We start from the raw sequence: 25,366 nt of genomic DNA, 5'->3' as shown, positions 1-25,366 counted from the left end.
CGTGGCGGCGCGGCGCTGAGGGGAGCCGTGCCCCCGGCCGTGCCCGGCGGGTCGCGGCCAAGGGACCACGGGGACGGTGCGGGCTGCGGCAGGTCCCTTCTAGCACAGGCAGTCAAGGTGCCGGCTGATCAGCTGTAACGCTTTGCAGTTAGGCTGAAACTTGAGAAAAGGGGGGGGGGGGGTGTATTACATCCAAGCTCATCTCCCTTAGTAACTTATCCTGAGGGAGGTTTTTTTCTTTCTTTCTTTCTTTTTCTTTTTTACTTTCCTCTCACTTTCTTTTTACCGTGACAAGAAATGTGAGTTCAGCTGAGCTTCTCAGAGGGTGATAGGAACTTCAGCCTCTTTTTTTTTTTTCCCTCCTTCTGTAAAGAGTCAGGGTCTGCAGAGGATAGTATTTTATTTCCTGATGATGTAACTACCAAAGAATCCTCCGAGTGATGATGGGAAGGCCAGATGAAATCTCTCTCTTTTTTTTTTTCTTCTTTTTTTTTTTTGTCTCCTCAGTGTTTTTCCTGCAGAGCCCTTTCCTCCTCACGTGTTTGTGTTCCAGTTAACACAATTAAGCAGCCCGACCAGCTATTTTTAGTAAGGTCTTAGAGAAATGAGTTGTTTGTTTTAACATTCAGGAAAAAGGCAGAAGGCCAAAAAGAAGGATTTAGATTGAGGAGCTTAAAGCATATCTCTCGTATTCCCTGTCCTTCAGAATACACCCTGAATAAACATGGAGAACACAAGGAAGAAATACGTGAAATAACAGTAATATTTGTTGTGAAAATTCCACTAAGTTAGTGAAATAAACTCCTCTTGTGCTGATGAGTAAATTAGGCCATGCAAAGGGCAATCCATGCTCTTTTGTGCAGCTCTGCTAAGGTTAGATGCCTCCACAATTCACTTTTAGCATTTGAATCTTAATCTTCTGTTGCACTTTGGTGTAGATTAAGCTGACCTACTCGCAGCTTTGGATGTTTTAATGCATACCTGAATGCAGTGCTGATGTAGAATCATAGAATCATTATGGTTGGAAAAGACCATTCAGATCACCTAGTCCAACCATCAGCCCATCCCCACCATGCCCACTAACCACGTTCCTCAGTGCCACAGCTACATGGCTCTTGAGCACCTCCAAGGACGGTGACTCCACCACCTCCCTGGGCAGCCTGTGCCAGTGCCTCAGAACATAATGCAATTCATTTACTTGGGGGTGCTGTCCATGTGTTCGAAGACAAACGGTGATTAAAATGTTTGCATTTCATTGAAAAGAAAGATATCTCCTTGCTACTTGCATGTACTTACCCAAAGTGTAGTCTTAAAAATACATTTGTTTTTCAGGTGGAATTTTTTAGCCAAGCCTTTGCACTGTGCCTGAATAAGCTAGGGCTTATTCAGAAGTGTGTTGCTTGTGTGCATGGAGGATACTGCTGTCCCCTTGTAAGTCCTTGAGGAAGTTCAGACTGGTGTGATCCAAACCTTCCAAATCTCTTTAATAGTGAGATACTTCTGTATTGATCCTTTAAAACTTGATTTTAGAGATAACAATGTATTATGTGAAGATACCAATGGACAGACCAGGATAATGTTTTATTTTGCATTTTAAGAAGATTTAGTTACCATAATGGGCAGACCTGGATAATGTTTTATTTTGCATTTTAAGAAGATTTTAGTATGGCTAAAGTTCTTGGGAACTAACATTTTTGTATGGTTGATTTTTCTTTAAAGTACTGTACTGATGTGGTGTTTGCATTACGTAACAGCTTATCCAGGTGATCTCAGTATGAAGAACATGAAGTTGATTTCATATTCAGCTACAAACTGTTCTGTTGGGACTCTGCAGTTATCTGAAAGAACAGGACAGCTGCAGGTGCAGGGACTGTCACAGAGTGGGCTGTGGGGAATGCTGCAGGGGGGAATCAGGTAAGCAGGGATCTGCCACACGTAACGTATCTGTTAAAGGTAACTAGGAGTTAAATTTATATGCATTCTTCTAAATGTGCATTTGTGTGTTGGTGTATCCATACAGATAATTAGAGTGAAAAATATTTCTCTTATTTATGTAATTATTTTTTCTTTTCTTCTCTATTTTTTCCCCTGCATCTTCCCTTTTACCTGCACATTCCCTGTCTCTTTGGTCTTCCCTGTATGAAAATTACCTGCATATTTGTCCTGCCACATGAAAGAGTTATTGTAGCCTAGGAACAGCTTTGAAGAAGACTTCCCAAAAGCGGGTAAACAAAAGAGCATCCTTATGTTCCAGTTCTGTTTTGGAGTTGCTAGGAACACAGGTCAGATAGCACTGGTGATAAGTTTATTGACAGTCTGGGGGCAGGCTAGAGCAGGGAACAGGGAATGCAAATCCTCCTGTTTATAAGTCTGTGCCGTGTTTACATCTGGGAATGGCTAAAGTATGAACTTCAAGTTCCTTAATTACTTTTCCCCTGTGATACAGAAGTGCACATATGTGACCTTCTGCAAAACCACTTTGTCAAAGAGCATCAGATGAGTGTGCAATGACCTGACTTCCTTCTCTTGCATTGTCACGACTTCATAAAAGACAGAGTACAGCACTGTTTCAAGCACTGTTGAGGAGATGCAAGATTAAAAATTCCAGCTCTTGGATTCTTGTAACATAAAAAGCTTGTGTTAGAGGCTGAGAAGCTTTCCTTTACTGCCTTCTCAACAGTGCCTTCCACTATCTCTAGGTACAGATCTGGCCCTGGTGAAGTTCACTGGAGGGAAAAAATGCCTGTCACTACTTTCCATTGCTCCTTGTGAACCAATTTGGTTTCCTTAGTTGCTAGTCAGAGTTGTTCAGAACTGGTGTATTTGTAAGTGGTGTGACAGCAAAAGAAGCTGGATCTGTAGAAAGTAAGGATGAAATGAAAACCTTATTCAGTGCATTCCCTGACAATGTGAGGCTGCTCCCTGCAGCCTGTTTGCAATATCTTCTTTCTAGTCTCTGTTCTCTCTCTGCTTATCATTGTATTTTATTATTTGCGCCAACACTGTCTTAGGATTTGACTTGAAAAAATTGAAGCTGGAAAGATAGCAGGGAAGAGATGGGGCAAATAAGCTAAATGACATTGTGGCTCTTGTTTAGACTCTATCTTAAAATATCTCATTTTCTCCGGTTATTCCCATTATTAAAACTATTTCTCTTTCTTCCCATAGCAGTTCATAGCAGTGGTTCCAGTGTCCTTAAACCCATAACCTATCTATTGCAGCATTTGACCCCCCTCCTTTAGCCTTTTGTATCTAAGATAAATAAAGGAAATTAGAACTTGGGCCTTGGTTCAACAAAGCACTTAAACATAGTCCTGTGTATTTTTGTTGAAAAAAGTAAGGACTTCAGCATAAGCCTGATTTTAATGATATATTGAAATTCTTGGCTGGATTGGGCTCTTAGTCACGTTTCCTCCATGTAGATATTGCTGAAGCTCAGTCTTCAAAGTTCTCTGTGGGATCTAAATCTTTAGGTTACTTTCATATTCCAAAAATAGACCTCTACAGAAGTACAAATACTGTCAAGGCATTTCTTAGGATTCTACATTACTTAAAACTATTTGCTTTTTTGGATGGAGTTCTGCTTGAGCTTTGCGAGGGATACTGGAGTACTGAAATGCATACAGTATTGACAAGTCTAATTTAGTGTGTTGTATAAATGGGATCTGATGTTTAATGTTTTAATAGCTCGTGTGATTTCAAGGATTTTTATCCAATGTATACTCAGCCTTTTCTCTGAAGTCCACGGGAGTTTTACCATTAAGTCAGTGGAAGAGGGCTCACTTTTTGAATGATTTCCTGGATTGATAGATAATATCTTTCTAAATTTTTCTGTTCAATTTGTTTTTATTACTTTCCCTAGCATTGTGGTTGACAGTCTCTTAGATTTCATCAGTACAGACTGTTTTAGTGTTTTATATCCCACTGTATGTATTATTTTCTGAGTATTATGGAAAGAAATATGAAGGCCATTGTGGCTAAGTGATAGTCCGAAATGAGTGTGACTATTGATAAATTGCATGTGGAAGGCAAGGGGGAGAAGCAAGGGAAAGTTCTAAAGATAACATTCTTAAGATTCATGTGTCTTGACTATGGACTGTGGACGGAAAGAGATTCATATCATCATTACTGTGTGTTTTTAATTTTTTTGGCAGCAGGAAGAAATATTTTCCCAAACTCCCCTATTGTTTGCAGATTCCATTATTCTCCCTATTTTGTCAGATAAAAATAAAATTCCTAGCCAAATATTAGGGATAATTAGATCCCTTTTTGTTGGGCTCTGCCATGAGAAGTGTATGACCACATCTCTTCATGTCACTACTAATGACTCCTCTCCTAAGAGGAACTGGCAAATGTTCCATGTCTTTTTGTGAAATGGAGTCCTGTTGTATATAGAGCCAAGATAAATTTTTATGAAAAAGACATTTTTGTGTGGGACGGAGCTTGCCATGAACAAACATTAACTGAATTTAATTTGTATGCTTTCTCATATAAATCTTATGTGGCCAAGTAAATTTTCTGCATAATGAATGGAGATAACTTTTTATGGTCTATGAAAACTCTGCACAATAGTGTATTTTACCAAGCAGTTTGGGCTCAGAATTTTTTGTTAGTGTTGTTCTGCATTGATTTTTTTTAATTTTTGTTCTGCAAATATGCCTGTCTGTTCAGGCTGTTTCTGGAAGCATGACAGCCATTTCACTGTTAATGCAGTAGCACAAGCAAGTTGTTATCATGGGAAGACTATTGTCCCGTTTGGAAGGAGCTAAATTCTGTACACACAAACATACTTGGAAGTTGAACATATTTTCAATGTCTTTCTTTAGTCGTTGGACCTTAGCAAAAAAAATAAGGGACACTATATACTCAATTGCCTACTTTTCTTCCTCCATGTCCTTTGAAATGCAGCCAAAGCAGTAGAACTTCAAAGAAATGGTGACTGAAACATTTTAAGCTTCAAATCAGACTCCGCATGAATGTCTCAGAATTCTTTTTTCTGTGTGTTAACCTAAGCTGTGAGTCCAGTCATTATATTCAAACGGAGCAAATCTTTCTGAGCCAGTTGACCTAACTTCCTGCATAGACATGACCTGAACATGGTGTCAGTGATAGATGCTCCTTTCAAGGCTTTGGTGCAGATGAAGCAAAGAAGTAAATCAAGTTATCACTTAAATTCCTCCATATCACTGAACATCACTTCACTTTTGCTTTTCCCTTGGTGTCTGTTGTTTCTTCACTTGCTTCTGGGTGATGCTGATCCACAGGTACTTTGGACTGCTAAAAATAGATTTTAAAATGTTTTCCTTATTCTCTGCAATTTCAGTAGTCCTACAGTAGACTTTAAGTTATTGGTGATTTTGATACCTGTTCAAGGAATCTGTACTGAAACAACACAGAGGCAAGTGTACCCCATACACAGCGTTTCAGACTGGGGATTCCCTGTATAACTTGAAAAACTTTGATCCCTTTGGGATTCAGAATTGTGGAGCTATCTGATAGATTAATAGTTTAAAAATGTGACTTCCTTGTGTGGTTCAATTCTCTAGTCTGGAAAAGCATTTAGAGAATTTCTTGATTTCCTAGCATGTTGTCTTGTGTAGTTCTTTGTATTAGTATTGCCCACAGCAGGTACTATTCAAGGAGTCTCTTGGGCTCCGGGAAATGTATTTAGCAGACCCTGACTCTCCATAGCTTTAGAGTCTGCAACAAAAATTTCACAAAACCCTTGAGTGAGGAAAGAGAATAAATGCAAAAAGGTATTAATTTGGCTTTTGTTTTGTTTTTATGGCAGCCTGCAAGAAACATGTCAAGACTAAGACCTATTACCTTAAACTCAGCAATGCTAAATTTGTGCCTGTATCTGGGAACATTTTTATTGATCTCTTGTCTTTGGAAGTTATGTCAACAGAACTGACTGTTACTAAGAAAGTCATTCAGGAGATGAAGTAAATGCTTGAATAACCCACAGATTGCTTCATTCTTGAATATTGTACTAGAGCACAAAGAAATGACTTAAGGCAGTTCTATTTTATAACCTGAAGCAAAGACAAAAAATTATTTTTAGTCTCTACAGTTCTGTGCTCTTTAAACAGTCTTCCCTGCAACCTTCCCAGTGCTTTATGGTCTCCTTTATCTTGTCTTGTTTTGGGTTTTTTTTTTGCTTGTTCGTTAGCTTATTTTTAGTCTGGTTTTTTTTTTTTTTAACAATTACCTATTTTTTAGTTTTGTGTAAGGGTAAAGTTTCTGTTCTTTTCCTTTGAATGTTGTTTCCCCTTGATTACTTAGTTGAAAGCATTCTCACAAAACATTGTTTCTGTTTGCTCCAGTCATTGAACTCAGATGCTCACCATACAAAGATCAATATTCATTAGATGAATGGTAGTTACAAGAAGTTGTGTGTATGTTATGTGTGTGATCGTGTGATGTACTGTGTAGAATTGATTAAAGGTAGAGATGCATTGGATTCTTTCATGTAGTAATGTAATTTCATATAAAAGAAGTCTGAAGTGACTCCTTTTGTTACCAAATCCAATGGTACATTCAATAATTGTTAAGCAAGCTGACTTCTTAAATGAACACATAATTTCAAGTTGTAATCTTCTTTATCTTTTTAATGCAACTTGTTTTTCCCAGTGAGGGTGATACAGTGGAATAGTACAGACTTTAGGCGATCCTTGAAATACATTTTGAGCATGGTAAATTTATTAATCTTTGGTTTGTTGTTTTTTTTTCTCCAAAAATAAATACATAGGCGTATGTATAGGTAAATATATATGCATAACTGTAGCCAGTAGCAAGAGCAGAAGGAGGAAATCAGTTCTAGTTACTGTAATATGGTACTTATGATACTGCCTGCAACCTTTTTGTGAAAAATGACATTTATGAGTTACTTAAACTTTCAAAGCAATACCTAAAGAAGTGTCTGGATTCCGCATATGAGGAACAGAGGCCTAGAACTGGCAATTGCAAGAGAATATGTATTTTCCAAATTCCTAAGATATGTTGTGTTGGTTAAATAAGACCCAGTTGTGGATGACCTGATAAAATTTGATTAAAGTTGGCTTTTCCTAAGATGTCTGCATTTGTGATGCTTGAATTTTTTTGTTCTTTGATGCATTTTTGTTTTACCCCATTCATCTGGTTTTATTTATTTCAGAATCCCCATAGTAGATGAGCGAAGGCTATTCTTACATAGAAAAAAATCAGTCTTTTTGATATTCCTGCTGAGTAAAGAGGAGAATACATGGATCCAACTCTACTGAAATAGAAGGGATTATTTTACTTGAAGTCTAAATTGTGTCCAGAGTGACATAAGGTTATACAGAGCTTGACAAGAATAAACACTTTTATTTGGGAGTTATAAAAATGTCTTTGACCTTGGAGCTGGAGTATGTACGTGGAGTCTTAACTTGTAGCTATCCATGTGTATCTAAATCAGCGCAAGTCATGCCTGAATGCTGCTATGTATAGTTTGCTCAGTGGTCAATGTGGTGAGTGAGCAGAGTTCTTGGAGCAGTTTTGGCGGGATGGATACCTGTGTAGCAGAAACATGCATACCTCAGAGGCTTGCTGAAACCTTTACTGATGACTTTGCTTGGGTAGAGCAAAGTTTGAGTGGGAAAGAAATCCAAAATCCCTCCTGACCTTTTGGGAATTGCTCTGAAAAGTTTGCCTGTGTAAATGTATACAAAAGAATTGTAGATACTTCAGAGCTTTTATGGGTGACGGTTGCAAAGGTTGTTGATCTATTCAGTGTGTTATTCTTTAGAAAAAGTATCTGAGAGCTGTTAATGGTATTCTTAACTTTAAATGCCATACCACTATGTTTTCCACATGTATTGATGTCAGAATTTGGATTGTTTAAATGAATTTTTACCATTATTTTTGCTTCAGTATTGTGGGAAATGATTTCTTGGAAGCATCTTCTCTATTTTAGGTATATCGTAAAAGCAGGAAAGCTATCCATTTTTGGCAGTGAATTCCTACAGGCTTTGGGGAATAGCATTAATAACTTAAGTAATACAAAAGGAAGATGGAAATCATGTTTGTGGATCCTTTCGCAAGTATAGTAATTTATTTCTTTTAAGAGCTGCAGGAGAAACAGGTAGGTACAACCATCCTGTTATTTTTATTTTTTTAACTACTTCACCAGATGTTAATATGACTTTTCTCTTCTCCTTTTGTGCTGTTCTGTGCTCATCTCAGATTTTTAAGGGCATGCAGGAGCCAAAAGCTGTAAAAGAGGCAAACACTTTCAGGTGGAATTCTAGTTTGCCTATGTGATATTGAAGAAATTCAGTGAGTAGGTTAGTGGAAGATGTGGGTGGGACCATCTGAAGATACTAATGTCCACTGGAGTGACTGCAAAGTAATGACTGAGACGCTTTTACCATTTGTACTTGAATGAAGGGAGACTTGTGATCAAACTTGGATTCCTTCACGATTGTCATTGGAAAAGAGAAGAGCTCCAGAAAAACAAGGTGGTCTTCAGAGAGTCTCAGATTTCACTTAGCCTTAATCTGAGTTGAGAAAGGATTTTACTGTGGTGATTGTAGAATTTCGTTTTTCACTGTGTGATTTTTCTAGTAAATATCAGAATGTTTTAATTCTTGTAAGCTTTTTTCTTTCATTTTTTCCAATGCTTCTTCATTGTCCTGAAATAAGGAAGCTTATATATATATAAAGCCACAGTCTTTTTAAAACTTTGTGTGCATGCGTGTTCTTAAGATGTTCATAAGCTCTTGTTGTTTCTGCTTCGATGGACAATGAATGTACTGTGTTTGTGTTCTCTTACAACATTTGAATGTAAATCCCAAGTAAAAACATCTTCCTGACTCTTAAATTACATGTATTTTGATCTAAGTTGCATTTCCACATAAAGCTTCTGTGTTAAAAATTGCACAAATTCTTAATGCTTTCTTTTGACAACTTCCTTCTAATTCTTAAAATTATCTGTACAATGTGTTTTTCACATTGATTCATAAATACAAGTTGACAGAGGGTTATTATTTTTATTCAATTTTTTGAGAACCTGTTAAAATGAGGGAGTTTTGTGGCTAATTCTGAAGAAAATCATAATTCTGGTTTGGTGTCAAAGCCTTTAAGAGCTAAAGAGGCAAAGAAATTAAAAAGGGAAAGAACTCCTGATGTTGAATAGTTCAGACTGAAATGTACTTTGGCTCTTGAATTGTGTGGTTGTTACTGGACATGCTCGTATGTTTCATTACAGTGCAGTCACTTCCAGAGTAGCATTACATCATCTTATTTGCAAAGTCACTATGCTATAGTTGTCTTTACATCCAAAAGAGCTCTCAAGTGGGATATCAAATTCTAAAGCGTTACATAATCAGAACAATGCCCTTATTGGTTGATTGTACCCCTAAGGTGGGATGCTGAATGGTAGTTGCATATGGAAGACGTAATCTTTCAAAATTAACCATTTCCTAGCCATACTATCAACAACTATGGTGTTAAACAATTGACTGGAGATAGAATTAACTTGGGAAGGGTGTAACTGAAGAAAACAAGATTTTAAAATTGATTAAGGGTTCACTTTATTTCTGTAAACAAACAGAAAGAGCCAGAAGAGCTTTACATATATGTTTATAGACCAGTTTGCTGAAATTTCATGTGGTGTAATTCCTGTTGTTAATGAATTCAAAGGAGGCAGACCAATTTCTACTAAGTCTGTAGTTTTGATTTGTTGGAAGATGATCCTCTTAAAAATGTTGGAAAGAAACTCTTTGGTTATGGGATATTAAATTTGTCTTTCAAAGATAATTTAAACTCTTTTTAGAATTATTCACTTGTTAAGGACCATATGTGCAAAATTACTGCTGTGTGTCTGGAAACTTTAGTCTGCCTAGTCTAGAACTGATCTGGTTTTTAGTAAGAACTTCTTTTTTGTGTGTGAAAGATTGCATATAGGGTTTATAGCTCTCAAGGTATATGAAAGTGATGCAGAGTTTGGTCTTTTATTGCTTGTCCTGATATATTGTGTGATCTAAGTCTAGTTTTAATGAAGCTGGACTCCATAGACCTTAGCTTAAATAAAATCAATAGGTAATTCCTTGCTTAATGGAAAATGAGACTGTATTAAAAGAAATAATTAAAAATAACACTCAAAATCCTAAGCTTGCTGTTACGATGATCTGCAGATGATTTCCTGTGTTGTCGTAACATACTTTTTATGTGTGCTTTAAGGGTAAAATTGCACCACGCCTTCAAAGTAAGACTGCTCAATAGCCTTTGGGCATGTTTACCTTTTAGACCACGGACCGTTTTTCACTGAAAACTCCAGCTCAACCCAAGGCTATGAATTTTACTCATCTCTTCCAACCTGTCTTGCTCCCACACTGAATTAAGCACCATAGTGAGTCATCCATCAATACTGACTTTCCTTTTGAGATTAAGAGACTAGAGAGTGCAAAGTAACTGGCAGCTTTTTTGTTAATGTGCCTTCCCAGCGTGTCCTCAGAAATATTATATTTGATTTGGTAATTTCATTGAGTCCCCCAATTCTTGTCTAGATCAATTCCAGATAGTCAGTGCTCCCATAAAATCTCAAAACAAGATCCTGATTTTGAAAGTACAGGCCTGAAGATATTCATCTGGGTACTTCAAGGACAACTGGGACATGTGTCCAGTAACAGTTATGTTTAAAAATTAGGTGAAAAAAAACAACTATTTCCAGGAGAAGTCACTCAGTGACAAAACACAGTGCAAAAGCAAACTGTGTTAGATAGTTTCTGTTCTTAGCACCAGTACATTTTTAATTTCATAAGGAAGATGTTAATCACTTAAAAAAAAATACTGGGTTTCACGCAGTGCATGTTCATTGGTTTTGTTATGCTCCTGAGAATTTAGATGGAGGAAAAAGGTAATTCTTCATCCTCTGATCATGTAATTTTCTAGCATTAAATTTGTGGTTCCAGTTTCCTTTGCAAACTGTCTGTATGTGAGGACATACGGAAAACAAAACAGAACAAAAAATCTCAGACCAACCCAAACCAAAAAGCCATGACGTAGAAATATAAAGTGACATTTTTTATGCTGATACTCGTTATAAGAGCATCAGATAAGAAAATAGTGAAGGTATTAGTTTTCATTAGAATTCATTCTAGTTTGATAACACTTTTCAGAATCATAGAATCATAGAACAGCTTGGGCTGGATGGGACCTTAAAGCCTGTACAGTTCCAGCCCCATCCAGCCTGGCCTTGAATGCCTCTAGGAATGGGGCATCTACAACTCCTCTGGGCAGCTTGTACCAGTGCCTCACTGCCTTCTCAGTGAAAAATGTCCCCCTAGCATCTAAATCTCCCGTCTTAGTTTAAAACCATTTCCCCTTGTTCTCTGACTACCAGACAAAAAAAGTTGGTCTCCCTCCTGATTATAAGCTCCTTTTAAATACTGGAAGGCTGCAAGGCCGTCTCCCCAGAGCTTTCTCTTCTCCAAGCTGAACAAGCCTGGCTCCCTCAACCTTTCTTCATAAGAGAGGTGCTCCAGCCCTCTGATCAGCCTTCCTCTGGACCCTCCTATTATTGGGGGTAAATAAATTCTTTTGAAACTATCCGACACATCTTACTTTTGTGCTGTGTTTGTCATTGGGCAACTCCTGGAAACACTTGGTTATTTTTTAACCTGCTTTTGAAAATATTTCCTGATGGATGAACTTCCGGTAACCCCTCTTTAATGTTAGCAAGGTTGAAAGGTAGCTGCTGGCATCCATTTTAGCAGATAGTTTTTTTCTGCTGAGTTATTAGAATGCTTGAGATAATCTATCCCCACGGGCAGTTGTTCAGCCAGATTTTTAGGGTGCCAGAATAACCACCCTCAAGGGAATGGATTCTTTAACACTGGGGGATTCTTCAGCATTTAAGTCATCGAGCTGACTTGCTTTTTTTTGTTGGTTGTGCCTATTTTTTCCCTACATTCATCTTTTACTGGATTTTTTTCCTCTTTGAAGAATTACGTTCATGACTTTATCTTTTTGTGGTCTTTTCTTGAGGGGAAAAACAAGAGCATAGATACAGCTGTGCATGTTAGAGGCCCACTGCTCTGAAATTGTGAAGTGCACACCTAGGCTGACCCCGGGAAGTAGAAGTTCCAGGGACAGAGCCTGCAAACCACTGGTAAACTGAGCAATGAGTATACAGGAAAAGAATGTTGGATCACCAGTGTTGATGCTTGGGTAAGCAATTCACAAAAGAATCCTCCATCTGGAAACAGAAAGGAGAAAAAGTTTATTTAAGGTGGCCTTTAAAAAAAAAAAATTACTTCTCCAGTGCATGGCTACAGCTATATATTTTGTAGCATGACTCATGGATGGCTTTATAGTTACACATCCCCTTGCATAGGAGGAATAAACTTTGGAGAAGAGGAAGTTAAGAGAAAACAGAAGTGTGAATAACTGCTAATGGTGCTCTCTCTGGCTCCATTCAGTCTGCCATTTCATCATACATGAAGGGGGTAATTCAGAGATTCCTTTCTTGGCACATAAGTGGCAACATATGTTTGAAACAGTGAGTGGAAACTGTAGGAAAAAAAAAATGACAGGCATATGGCAATAGGAAGGCAAGGGAAAATTTGTTGCCCTAATGTTAGCCACATAATTGGTACACTTAACTTCTGAGGGACTGATTTATTTAAAGACAAAAATGCATGCTCCGTTTATTCAGGTTTTCTGTATGTAGCCCATATCTTACAGTTCCTTCATAATGTCTGTCCAGAGAGCTCTCCAAGGGAATGGAAGGTGATGTGCAAGATTCAGAGCGTCTTTGCCAAGGAATAGAGGGAAAATCTGGATGCAAAATGCAACCCTGCCTTCGATCATATTCTCATTTTAAAAGAGGAAAAAATGAAAACCTCATATATTTTAGTATTGTTTACTCTTCTTTTTTTCTTTTTTCTTTTACCATGTTAAGTTAGCATGAATGTTTATGGCTTAATGCAACTTAAGATTTACTGCTTACTGAAAAGAAGAGCTGTCCTGGAAACTGGCATCACCCAAAATAGCGTTTCCAGTGTGAAGTACATGCTGAGGTAACCTGCTAACTTTAGTCAAAGGAGCATTGCTAGCCTGAGCACACATCTGTGTACAATTGTAAGCAAAATGCAGCCTCCCCAGCTGTATGTGGCGTGCAGGAAATGTGCAGCTCTTTCTGTTTTGGTTAATTTTGTGTATTGAGTTAGATAATCAATTGCAAGTGAGAATGTCGTTGAGAGGGTCAAAATCAAAACTGGTCTTAAAGGCCTTTTGTTGACGTATAAAGTAAGTGTTCAAGGACATAGTTTGTCCTGCAACTAAAAACTCTTCAGTCCAGAGAATATTTTCTAAAAAAACAAAAAACAAAAAACCCAACAACAAAAAAACATAGGAAGAAAGCAGTGTGTTTTCTTTCCATTGAAAAATGATTGGGCAAACCTGATGAGAATGTCCCTCACCATATTTGCCTTTGCAAGTATGGTCTCTGTCCTTCTCAAGGCTGGTGTGGCCCTTGGAAAGCTGTAACTGAGCAACTGAATGCAGCCTGATCCATTGTGTTATGGCTTGCGCTCCTCAGAAATCTTAAACCCTTCTATAGGAAAGGAAGATGGACTCAGTGACTTTTTTGTTTGTTCACTCTCCTTTGTGACCTCTTCTGGCTCTGGGATTTTATGGTCTAGTGGTTTAATTTTGAAATGATCAGTCCTACGTGATTGTAAAGTAATGTTCATTTATGAGGTAGTTGTGTTACAGCAGCATATGAGCTGGAGTGAAGGATGGAGGTTCTATCATTCCAGCTTGGGCTGGGAATGGAGAAGGAAAAGAGTAGCACACAGTATTTAAGAACAGATAAACAGCTAACTCTAGATTTTTTTCTAAAAGATCTCTAATTAGTACTCTGTGTTAGCAGCTACCACCCTGAAGACTTGAGAAATCTGAGCTGTGGGTTTCTTTCATTTCTTTACCAGAGTAGATGACATCACAACAAATACTATAGGCAAAAGGAATGAAAACAAATATTGCAAAACGAAACGAATTTACGTTATTTTGGTTGTCGCCCATTTTAACTAAACACTGGGAAAATGCATCTGGTGCTTGTAGGAATCTGTGGAGCTGGTTAGGTTTTTAAATATATTTCTGTATTTCTTATTGTACAGCATTCAGTTGTCCCCTAGTTTGTTGGGTTTTTTTGGCAAGTTGACTTTTGTGGAATCAGTTGCATGCACGCAGAATCCTGTAACTCATTATGTGGACTGGAGAGATGTGGATCAAATAGGATAAAGGCTTAGAACTCTGATCCCTGATTGAGAGTCAGTTTTGTAAAGTGCATTTAAGGAAATTCTGTCCCTCTGGTGTTCTGCTTGGGTTTCAGATTATGAGAAAATAATTGTTACGGAGATAATTACATTTTGTATCACTGTTTTGAATTCTTCTATGAACTGGCTGTTGCATGGGGCTGACTTGCTCTTATGACTTGCCTTGGGTGACGTAGAGCTTTTTGCTTCAGTATATTTGTTAAAATTATATCAGCCAATATCCACTGTCAGGTGACAGAAAGGAGTTAACTGACAGCATTTACATCATGGTGTTCCACAACCATGAAAGTGTGACATTTTTATGGTGTGAGAAACTCCTCACGATTTGTATAGCCTTTTTAAGCAAGAGGGCTGCAGCTTGTCTGCGTGCCATGGCTGGCAACAGTCCTGCAGAAGAGCAAATTTCAAACAGACGTGCAGGCTGCCTGCTGGGCATGGAGAACACATGCACGTGTCTCCTTTTCTTGTGTAATGCTAACGTTTTCAGCACAAGTGAACTCATCCCTTTTCTTTCTTCCTTCCTTTTCTTGTGTCCAGTGGTGACTCTGCTGCTGTAACAGGGTTATCTCTGTCCCCATTCAAAGGATGCTGGATGAGAGCCAGCCACTGCTGTGGCTCCTTCCTGACTGAAGACTAAAATGCCTGAAAGGTCTTTTATGCCACCAGGAGTCTTGCTTTTTTCTACTGGAGCAACATATACTTCTCAAGATCAGCTGAGCTTTAGGAACTTGTTCTTCCTATGAGGCCTGGCAATTAGTTGCCCTATAAACAGTTCCTCTTTGTTTATGAGCTACTGGCTGCTTAAAACACAACTTTGGAGCTTTGATGTGTGCATGTGTGTAGCTCTTAAGTTCTGAAAACACACCCAGTTTCCATCTACTTTGTAGAGAATTTGGGTAGAAAATCACATCAAGTATCAGTGGGCTGCTGCTCATGTTCAAGATCTGCAAATATGTCAGTCTTTGAGAAGATTTTGACCAAGTGTGTTCTTCAGAACGAATTCAAGAGCTGTTTTGAGTATTTGTGGCAAGAGTTGGACAGTGAGTTTGGAAGGAGCTTATTTTCCACTGCCTGAATTAAGACCCATCTGATGCTCCATTTTCAGTAGGCTGCTGTGTTTTAGACTCAACTATTGGTGCAGACAGAACTGAACTTCATTATATACCGTCATATTTGTTTGGCTTGCCATCAGGGCATTGGGAGAAATGCCTTTTGATCCTGTTCTTGGTGCTGGAATTACAGAGCATTAATCAGTAGTCTGTTTCCTTCAGCTACAGACATTGTACCTGCTGCTCTGAAACCCCATTCAATTTGCCACCCAGGCTGTGAAATTGAGTGATCTCATCCTGCATCTCTCCTTACCTTCTTTCCCAAAACCTTGTTCTTCCTTCACTTAAGGTATCTTTCTGTGGGCTGCGGGAAGATGTCTGAAGTTCTAACATTGTATGGATGACCACTACTACTTGTGGTGGCACAACTCGTCAGTGCAGGGCTGCCTTCTCTCTGTCATAGCTGTGCTGTTACACAGCAGTGGGTACTGGTTTTATTGAGGCTTTGGAAATCACAGCCATATTTGGGTACAGGCAGCCTTTCCTAATGCCGAGAAAGTGTGAATATTCTCTCAACTGAGACTTTTAACCTGGGTAGGTTTAAGCTTTTTTGAGATGTAGAACCCTTGAAATAATTTCCCCATTTTATCCAGTGTCAGTGGAGGAATTTTTTCTGGATTTGACGTAGGCTGTGTTGGTTTGTTCTGCTGGGATGAGTTTCTGCTGTGGGTCTTGGGGCTCAGTTTTCTTGTTTACTTCCCCAGCCTGCCCACATTGCTGTTGTTCTTGTAGATTCTTTTCTATGTTGTAATTCTGCCCAGAGATGATTAAGAATTGCATACTCTGGGTAAACTAACAGACAGCAAATCTAATGCTTTTAGGTCTTTATTGCAAATGATAATTTAAGGTTTGTAAATATTATAAGAAAAGGATGTAACGTGATTAGAGATCCTCTGTAAATATTTGTTTTTTAAAGCCTAGAATGTCATCTGATGCTATTTTATACTGTTTCCTTTTAAGCAAACTGTCTTTAAATGATGTAAAATCCTATTATATTAGCTAACTAGTGTGGAGAAATTAAAGCATATTTAAAAAGCTTCCATGTAGACTAATGAATAAAATATTTCAACAATGTAAATGGATGACAGTAATTGAAATATAAACACCTTTTGAGATTATGGTCACCACATCAGGATTTTTACATTTATGGTTGAAAATGCTTTTTTCTCCTTTCATGGAATAAATGTTGCAAATTCCTTTCCCCTTGTTCCCTTACCCTCCAAGGAAGCCAAAACATCCTGGTTTTATTTTTTACACATTTGTTTATTTATGTTTAGGGTACCACCAAGCACAGTCGTTGTCATTTCATCATGACTTGGTAGTAGGGAATAAAAAGATTGCCTAAACAATGTTTTACAAAATTTGCTTTAATCTTTCCTAGTTGTGTTTTTTGTTGGGTTTTTTTTTTTTTTCCTGAATTATCGATAGATAATTTCTGGCTTTTCAGAATGTTGCTAAAGAAACTGAAAAAGGAGGTGTGCAGTGTAATCTTGTTTTTGAGAGAAATGTAATACATATTGCTGTGTGCTACTGTTTATAGAGTTTGAAGCTTTCCTTACTTGACAGATATATTTGGAGATTAAGTTTTATTTAATTCTTTTTCTTACAGTAAGAATTCCTGTTGATCAAACAGACAAAATATAAAGGTTTCAAGCTTGTCCCATTTGACTCACTTGAGTAACCTGCAGCAGTGCTAAATGTCACAACACAAAAAACAGCTGAGGAGTGTAGCCTAACCTTTTCTACATGTAATCCTGTGTGGATTTTGTTGATACTGTGAAAGACGAACTATAAACACAAAGCTTAGCAAAATCTAATCATGTTTAATCTGCAAAATCACTTTTTCAGGTTTCTAAATTATATTCTAAATTATATTTTGGTGAGAAATAATAGGCCAAACTTTCTCATATCCTTTTTGAGAGGGACAAGCAGTGTATGGCACAAGTACCAAAGCTGGCATGGAGCCCTTGTTGTCTCCCTGCTCTTGGCGTTTCAGTCAGTTCTTAGGCAGTGCATTGCCAGTACCACTTGTAAGAACTACAGATAAACTACAAGCTTGCAGGGTATGTGTTTTATACACCATAATCTGTAACTCCGTGCCAGACCTCATCCCAAGTTTGTGCATTTAAGGATAACTTGAGGCTTTAGTTGATAACTGCCTTTTCCCAATTTCTTTTTCCGAAACCTCATTTTAGATCAGGAGAGCCATTCTGTGACCCATGGGTTGGGCACAGCTTGCCAGAACGCATCACCAGGCATTTTTCCTTCTACCATCTTTCCCTAGGGCTCTTCCATCCCTTTAATAAAACTTGCAGTTGGAGGCTATGAGGCTTTTTGTGCCCTCTATTTAACTGGTGGCTGAGATGCCAGTAGAGTTGCAGCTGAGCAGATCCCATGTCAAAGATGAGAAATTGCTTGTGTGGCACATGCACACGTTTGGAGAGGAACTAGTGTGAATAGCGTGTCTCAAGGATGATGACAGCCATGCAGTGCTGTAGGGTGAACCCATCAGCCTGTGCAGCTTTCCTCTGCCCAACTGGTGAAATGCTGTTTTGAGAAGCCTCGGTATTGTTTACTCCTTACAGCTTGTGTAGTGTCCTGAATTTCTTAAGATACACAGTGAAAGAAAACATGTACAATGAGCAGTCACAATATATTCTAAAATACTGGTCCAAATAAATCTTAAAAGTAATGATATCAGTTGAAATCAGAGCCTTTGTATTGCTATGTTAGGGCACTTTGCCTATCATACTGTGAGGACTCTAACAGTGAATGACCTAGGATGCTCAAGGAAGCAAACTGCAGGATAAGCAGAGGCAGGATAATGTATTTGGTGGTAATGTCTCATTTCGATTTCTAATAAGAGGTACATTTGATCTCAGAAAAATCTTTTTCCTTTTTTTGTTTTGCTTGCCCCCGAATCTTCAAAAATTACAGTGATTGTTAACAATTTCAGTGCCCTTGTTTTGCATGTAAAGATTCAGCAGATTTTCCTTAATTCTTAGGTTCAGAAACTTCAGGTGAAAGTGAGTGTCATAATCTGTTTATCAATGACAGAAACAAAAACTCTTGGATATAATTTTAGTTTTGGTGTTAACATGTTTTTATGTTAGTAGAAGCTCTCTTTTCTCATATAAATGAGATAAACTGAAAAGCAGTTCCTGAGCAGCCTTTCCTATATTCATGATGCATTATGTGTGTGATGCATTTAATTATGCTCTTTCTTCATATATAAAACAAGAAATGCAGTAGAAAGAGTAGATAGGAGAATGAATGTATAAATATGTATAGAAATTTTACGCAATGTGAAAATTTCTGTTTGAAGATGGAATATAATAAAGGACATGAGATGTTCAAAACAATAAAATGTATCTAAATGTACATATGTGCAAAAATGTATGCATGTATGTATGTATGCATGTGTATGTATATATACAGACCTTAGTTCATCTAATGTATTGACGTCAAATTCCCAAAAAGGTGGTGATGAAAGAGGACTGTTTTAGCTCATGTCAAGACAATGTGCTTTAGTAATTTCACCATCCCTCGAGAGCTTATTAAACACTAAACAAAATGCCTCAGAATGTAACTGATTGAGTGTTTTAAATTACTCACTTTTGGTTGGCTCTTGGCCAGCTTCTCATTGCAATGGGCTGTGGCAAACAAGACCTGTAATTTACACTGACAATGATAATACACAGTTTATTCTGCTAGCTTCTCAACTTGGAAGTTTTTATAAAGTAAACTTTCAAACAAAGCTCAGGTTCTTACTGTAGACACATTTTATAACACTAAATCTAGTCAGCTGAAATTGGAACAGTGATTGTATTTCTTCCTCTTTCCATGGTATAGTGCTGATATGTTTTTCCTTTCCTTTTTCGATAAATAGGAATTTACAACTTGAATAAAGAGAAGAGGCAGCACTAGCCTAAGAACTTTTTTTTCACTCTCACATTTTCTTTTTAACTCTGTGGCTTTCGCACCAATTTCCTAACCATCTTATCTTCTACTGCCAAATGTATCCTTGTGAGACTTGAAAAAACTCCCATACATTGTGTATCTGCTAGCCAAGTTCCACTTACTCCACATGCAGAGTGCAGAACAGAAGTTACTGGGCTTCTATAAAATCTGTAATTTCCAGATATTTCTGGGATTTTTTTTTCTTTTTCCATCTCCTGAAATTTTCTTCAAAGGTTGTTTCTTCCTTCTTAAGAACTGAAATGAGAAGTCTAACTGTGTAAGCAGAGGTAGAACTGAAAGAAATCTGAACAGGCTGCAAAAGTAAATCAGGGATTTACTAGATTAAGTTGAAGGAGTATAATTTGATCATATGACCTTATATATGTGAATTCTTTTCACACATGGATTTCATAGCACCTCATAGATGCTTGAGGTCTAGACATAACTAAGAGTGTGAACCATGTCATAGATTTTATTGTGTTAGATCCAGTAGTAGGTACCTTGGAGAGTTTTTAAAAAAACACACTATCCTGCGTCTTGAAAAGCAAGTCTTATGGTGACATGGCACCCCAGAAAGAATTGAGTCAGACAACAGGACTCATTTCTGAAACAACTTCATAAACACTTGGGCCTAAGAGCAAGGCATTGAGTAGGTGTATGCACCAGCCTCTACCTAGAAACATACACATAACACTGTATTTGTGAACATAAACTCCCTGGAGAAAGAAAGAGAGAGAAGCAAATGTACAATGTGAGCTGATAAACTGAGGAAGTGAGGTGTTGCTTCCTAGATGCCAGGCAGGATTAAATTAAAAGTTGCCTGGTGAGCCAGCTGTAGAGATTGAGGGGAAGACTAATTTAAGGAGAATCAGAGTTGAGAGAAGATGGAAGACACAACAGACATAAAAGTGTTAAGCTGGGTCTGATTCATTGGCCTGTGCTGGTACATGAGGGAGAGGTCTAAGGTACTGTGCTACTGATGACTGTATTATAACTGTAATTAATAGCCCAGTGAAGACTTGTATTTCAAATTGCCTACAAAAACAGATGTCACAGAAGGCAGTAGTGAACCTGCGATCTTAACAGTTGCCACTTCTGGAATGGGATTTTACTCCAGATGAAGACATCTCTTCAGTCAACTGAGCAGGCCATCATGACCATCATGGGAATCCATGGGCAGCAATGGGAGCTCAGGTACCTGCCTCACATTAGAGACGTATGAATGTAGTTACTCCTTATATGTGACTTTAAATGTTTTCTTCTGTAAGCTGTTTAGAAGCTTTTAGTTGTTTTCATCTATAACTTAAATCACACTTTTAATGTCAAACATATACAACCAATACACAGTAGTTTCTTAAGAACATCTGCTTAGTGTATCATTCATTAGCTTCAGTGCATTGTTATTTGCACTCTCTTATGTATTTGTCCTGAATTCAATGACAATGAGTAAGACATGGCACCAGCAGTGACATATGGTGTTGTCATCATTCTGTTTTACACTTGAGAAGAGTGAAGTGCTTGTATTAAATAAGGAAGCATAATGACTTTTTTAGTGTTGTACATCAAATGTTCATCTTTCTTTTTCCAACTGTAATTATACCAGCTGAATAAAGAAGATAACATGAGAAGTTTCTTAAAGTAAAGATCTGGGAGCTAAGAGGAAATGCTGTGGTATTAACATGATTCAGGATTTTTTTTTCCTACATTCATGGTTTCATTATCTTCTTGTGTTGGAATCCAAGTCCTCCTATGTCATAATTACTGAAGATGTTACAGTGTCTTAAAAACTCATTACACATATTTTGTCTTATCTCATTTTTGGTGGATTTAGTTGAAGAGGACTTGTGATATGTTCTTTCCATGCTTTCTTAAGATAAGAATAATTGAAGACACTTCTACTTATTTTTCTTTTAAAAATATACAGCCTCTCCTTCTCTTCTTGGAAGCAGAAATGCTCAGGTTTTTGAAAGCATAACTATTCCAGTGACCTCAGTATCTTCATTTGTTTTCCCATTACTGTTATGAACTGCTGCATGCCTGAATGCATTGGGAAGTCAAGTTGCAGTTCTCTAAAAGAATGAAAGGTACAAGTCTGAGCTCTTTGCAAGCTACGAGCCCACATGCTTGCACTTATTTCTTGAAAACTTGGATGAACACAAAGTTTTACTGTACTGCACTTTCACTGAGGTCAAACTGGTATCTTGCTTAATATTTTGGGCACTAAAGGATGATCATTGTCAGGAACCTGGCATGCATTTCATAGTTTAGAGATCTCTGCTTCTTTCTTACATTTATTCTGAAATTTGCTGATGGATGATAAAATAGAATGACAATGGAGGGGCACACAGCCATAAGAAACTTGATTTTAAAATTGGGCTTTGTAAACATCTATTTCAAACAATTGCAAGCAGCTGGTCAGACCCTTGAATTTTGTTTTTATGCATGTCAGAGTGTGACTGCATGAAAAACATGTTTATGCTGGGATAGGGATGAATGAACTGCTGTGAGCTCAGTTAGTTTTGCTTCACTTGCAGATACCAGGGTTAATGGGGGATAGAAGGGCAAAGCATTACTCAATGCAAGGACTGATGGAGACAGAGAACAGACTTTTGGCACATGATTCTGCTTTCCTTTCAACTGGCTGGAATTTTTTTTGTGTTTCCCTGATATCTGTTAGCTCTCTTTAATTTCCTTTAATCAGTTGGTAAATCAAATGAATAAGTCTTGAGTTCTACTTGCGTTATTCCTAGAATCTCCAATTAAAAATGAATACTGTCTCCCATTTCTCTGGCTTTTCTAGGAGAGGAGTTACCCATCAGCTAATAGCTCACCGTTCCTCATGCAAACCCTTCAGTACCATTCAGTCCTGGTAAGGTGTTAGTAAGCTTGTTGTTTTGTGTTGTGTAAGTTAGATTTAAAACTTTTCCTATTACCAGTTCAGCTTTAGCTTGCTTTGTGAACTCATGCTCCATAAAGAAACTCATGTGAAAGCTTCCTTGATTTCCCACATAGTGGAATCCAGTGTTGACTGTCAGGGCAAAATTAAAAGAAAACCAACCTCAAGTTGTGACCAAAACTGAATTTTGTGCTTCACTGTTTGCTGAGGAGAAGGATGTCCACAGCAATTCCTTCTTCTCCACTTTGAGTGGGATGCAGACTTTTGTCTAGGCAGTTTTTAACAGCATTTCTATTGAGCAGCATTTCTATTGAGCAGCATTTCTATTTCTGGTCTGTTATCTTGGTTTGCACAATTTCCCCCTTTATGATGTCTTTATGCTTAATTTACTTTATTCTTGTTAAATTGTTTGGTGTGCTCGGAGGAGAATCTTTTAGTTTCTTTTGATTTGCTGATACATATTCACATTGAATCTGTTTTGTGACTGTTGTTGTTTCCATGGTGCCTTCAAGCAGTTTTAGTCTTTTAAATGCTCTATTTAATTAGGTTCCATCAGTGTTGTACCTATCTCACCTAGAGCTAAATACCATAGTTGTTTGGTTTTTTTTTTGTTTTGTTTTCCTTTTGCTTTTCTTCTACCCCTCTTAGCACTAACAGGTTGAATTTGAGAACTTACTCATCCCTAGGTTTTTATTATGTACACTGAAGGCTAGTTCATTACTCTAGCAGAAGCCAAAACCATAATTTGCTCCCTCTTACAATTCATGATTAGATGTTTTACAGAAGTTAGACTATTTAAACAGCTGTTCTCTGTTGTACTCTAGTGTGATGCTTATGCAGCATGTGAAAATAACTGCAGATTCCCCTTACGCCTCCACTTTCTACCTCTGGTCGCTCTGTGGTTAGTGTTGTTATTTTAGATTGATGGCCAGCAGTCTAGCATTTGTATGATCATCTGTTTGCATAGGAAATTCAGCTTACAGTCTTTGACAGAATCACATTTACCTTGTTTCAGTCTGCTTTTCTGCTTTCTTTTTTTTTTTTTTTTTTTTTTAAATTTCATGGGTACTGCTCCTACATCAACATAAATAGTTCTCTCATGAGGTAAATATTTTCTCAATAGTACAGTCATACTCCTCTAAGTAACTTTTTTCTCACTGACATTGAGAAACACATTGTATTTATGCCCTTGTGTGAAACTAGACATCTGATTTTTTTCTCTTAGATTTTTAGACTTCTTGTATTTGTACAGGGGCACTTGCACCTTCATGGTTTTTTCTTTTCTTTTCTTTTTTTTTTTTTTTGTAAACTCTGTTTAGATTAAATACTGTTTTGTTAGACAGAACATAGTACATCCTATAAAGGTCCTATCTATTTCCAAAGTCCTTCCACAGTCTAGTAAAACTAAGCCATTTCTTCCTGCATCATTTTTTCTACTGCATATTGAAATGCAACATTACTGCCAGAACTGGCACTTTGGTACTGTTTCAGGGATGCAGTGATAGAGACAGGCTTGTAGTCAGGTGGTTAAAAAGCTAAATCTGCCTCTGAGCACTTTTCAAATTCCTTTATATGCTGTTATTTTTATCCTTCTCAGTTTTCTCCAAGAAATGCTCTGGATGCCTCCTTGGTGTCATAAAAACAGCTATCCATACATTTAGAAATCAGAATACTCAATGGCAAGATTGTGTATGAAGTTTTAGGACTCAGATTTTTACACAGGAGTTAAAATACATGTTTAATGAAATGCTGGCAGTGAAAACAGAAACTATATGAAGTTGGCTTAATTGTAAGATTGGTTACAGACAAAAAATTTACACCAGAGGAATCCTAGAATTTGTTAACACTTGTAAGCTTATACAGAAAACAAAGCCTGATTAAAAGAACTCACATACTGTAAATGTTTTGTTTTATACGTTCAACTAGAAGAAGCTCTGTTGTGTTACTTCTTTTCTTTCCATGCACCTGAAGTTAATATAGTGCTAACGCAAATGGGAATTTATAGATATCACGATCTTGAGTCTGTGAGATACATTCGTTAATAAGACTCTACTGAGCTGCATACTGTGCTGTTGGATATGCACTACTGCAAGAAATGATGATTTCCAAAATGGCACTTTAAATCTCCTTTCTCTTTAGTAAACTGAGAGCTTATGAAGCTAAATCAGCTAAGTTATTTCTGTCTTTCTGTAGACTCAGTGCAGTGTATTTTAATGATCTCTAGGCAAGGTCCTACAGTCAGGAAGATGTAGAGTGCACATAGACTATAACGGTGGTCGTCGCTGTCTTTTCAGGAGAGTTGAACTGTGCAAGCCCTGATTTTATTCATTGCTCCTTCAGTCAGAGCTGCAGTGTTGGCTGTTACATTGTGCACAGAGACCATAAGAGAACTGGGTTCTGAACCAAAGATGATGTATGCAGGGCTGATATTTCAATAAAGATTGTGGATGACTTAGCAATTAATAACATGGATTTAGTGCTGTGGCACCATTTAACAATGGTGAGGCTTTGACAAGCATGTTTACAAGGTCCTTTGAGTTTTAATATAGTGGTTTTCATTAAGTTTATTTATAATCTATACTTTTCATTGGCTATACTTGAATCTAGTCTATAAGGATTTTGAAGGTTTATAGCAAACTTAAAGTGATATAAGAAGGTAAGTAACTTTATCCAGTGAGTATGTTTATCCAAATATGTCATAAAACTTCTCAATTTCCTTTTTAGAAGGCCAGTTAGGGACAGACTGACTCATTCTCCTGTCTGACAGAATGTGAAGACATCCAGAGTTTAGCTGGCAAGACTATTGAAAAAAAGGAGAATTTTAGGATTTCAGGGAGTGTGTCTTGCTTCTCAGTCCCCCAGCTGGACATAAGATAAAATTTTCAAATGAGAAACATGTGAGATCTTGTCTAAACATCTGAATAAATGTTGTCCCAATTTCTTGATGGCTTAAATGAAACTAGAGGATCTGAACATCCCTAAACGTCAGTTTAGCAGTCATATACATATACATCAGAATGTGCTTTTCTGATGTTCCTAAAATTATTAGCATGCAAATTAAATTAAAGGGAGAGGAGGGCGTAAGGTCTCTACTTCTG

The 25,366-nt window shown here is 37.6% G+C and overlaps 1 protein-coding gene and 1 long non-coding RNA gene across 2 annotated transcripts in view; both read left to right on the top strand.

The window, feature by feature from the left end:
- Positions 1 to 25,366, top strand: part of CMSS1 (cms1 ribosomal small subunit homolog (yeast)) — a 230,312-nt gene that overhangs the window by 35,180 nt on the left and 169,766 nt on the right. The window lies entirely within an intron of this gene.
- Positions 32 to 8,896, top strand: LOC110400258. Its single transcript, XR_002439711.1, has 4 exons — positions 32 to 117; positions 1,333 to 1,431; positions 1,755 to 1,914; positions 7,937 to 8,896. It is a non-coding gene; the product is annotated as an uncharacterized LOC110400258 (long non-coding RNA).

Source organism: Numida meleagris, chromosome 1 (genome assembly GCF_002078875.1).
Source record: "Numida meleagris isolate 19003 breed g44 Domestic line chromosome 1, NumMel1.0, whole genome shotgun sequence".
Classification (NCBI taxonomy): Eukaryota; Metazoa; Chordata; class Aves; order Galliformes; family Numididae; genus Numida; species Numida meleagris.
This window is presented reverse-complemented; position numbering and strand designations above follow the sequence as displayed.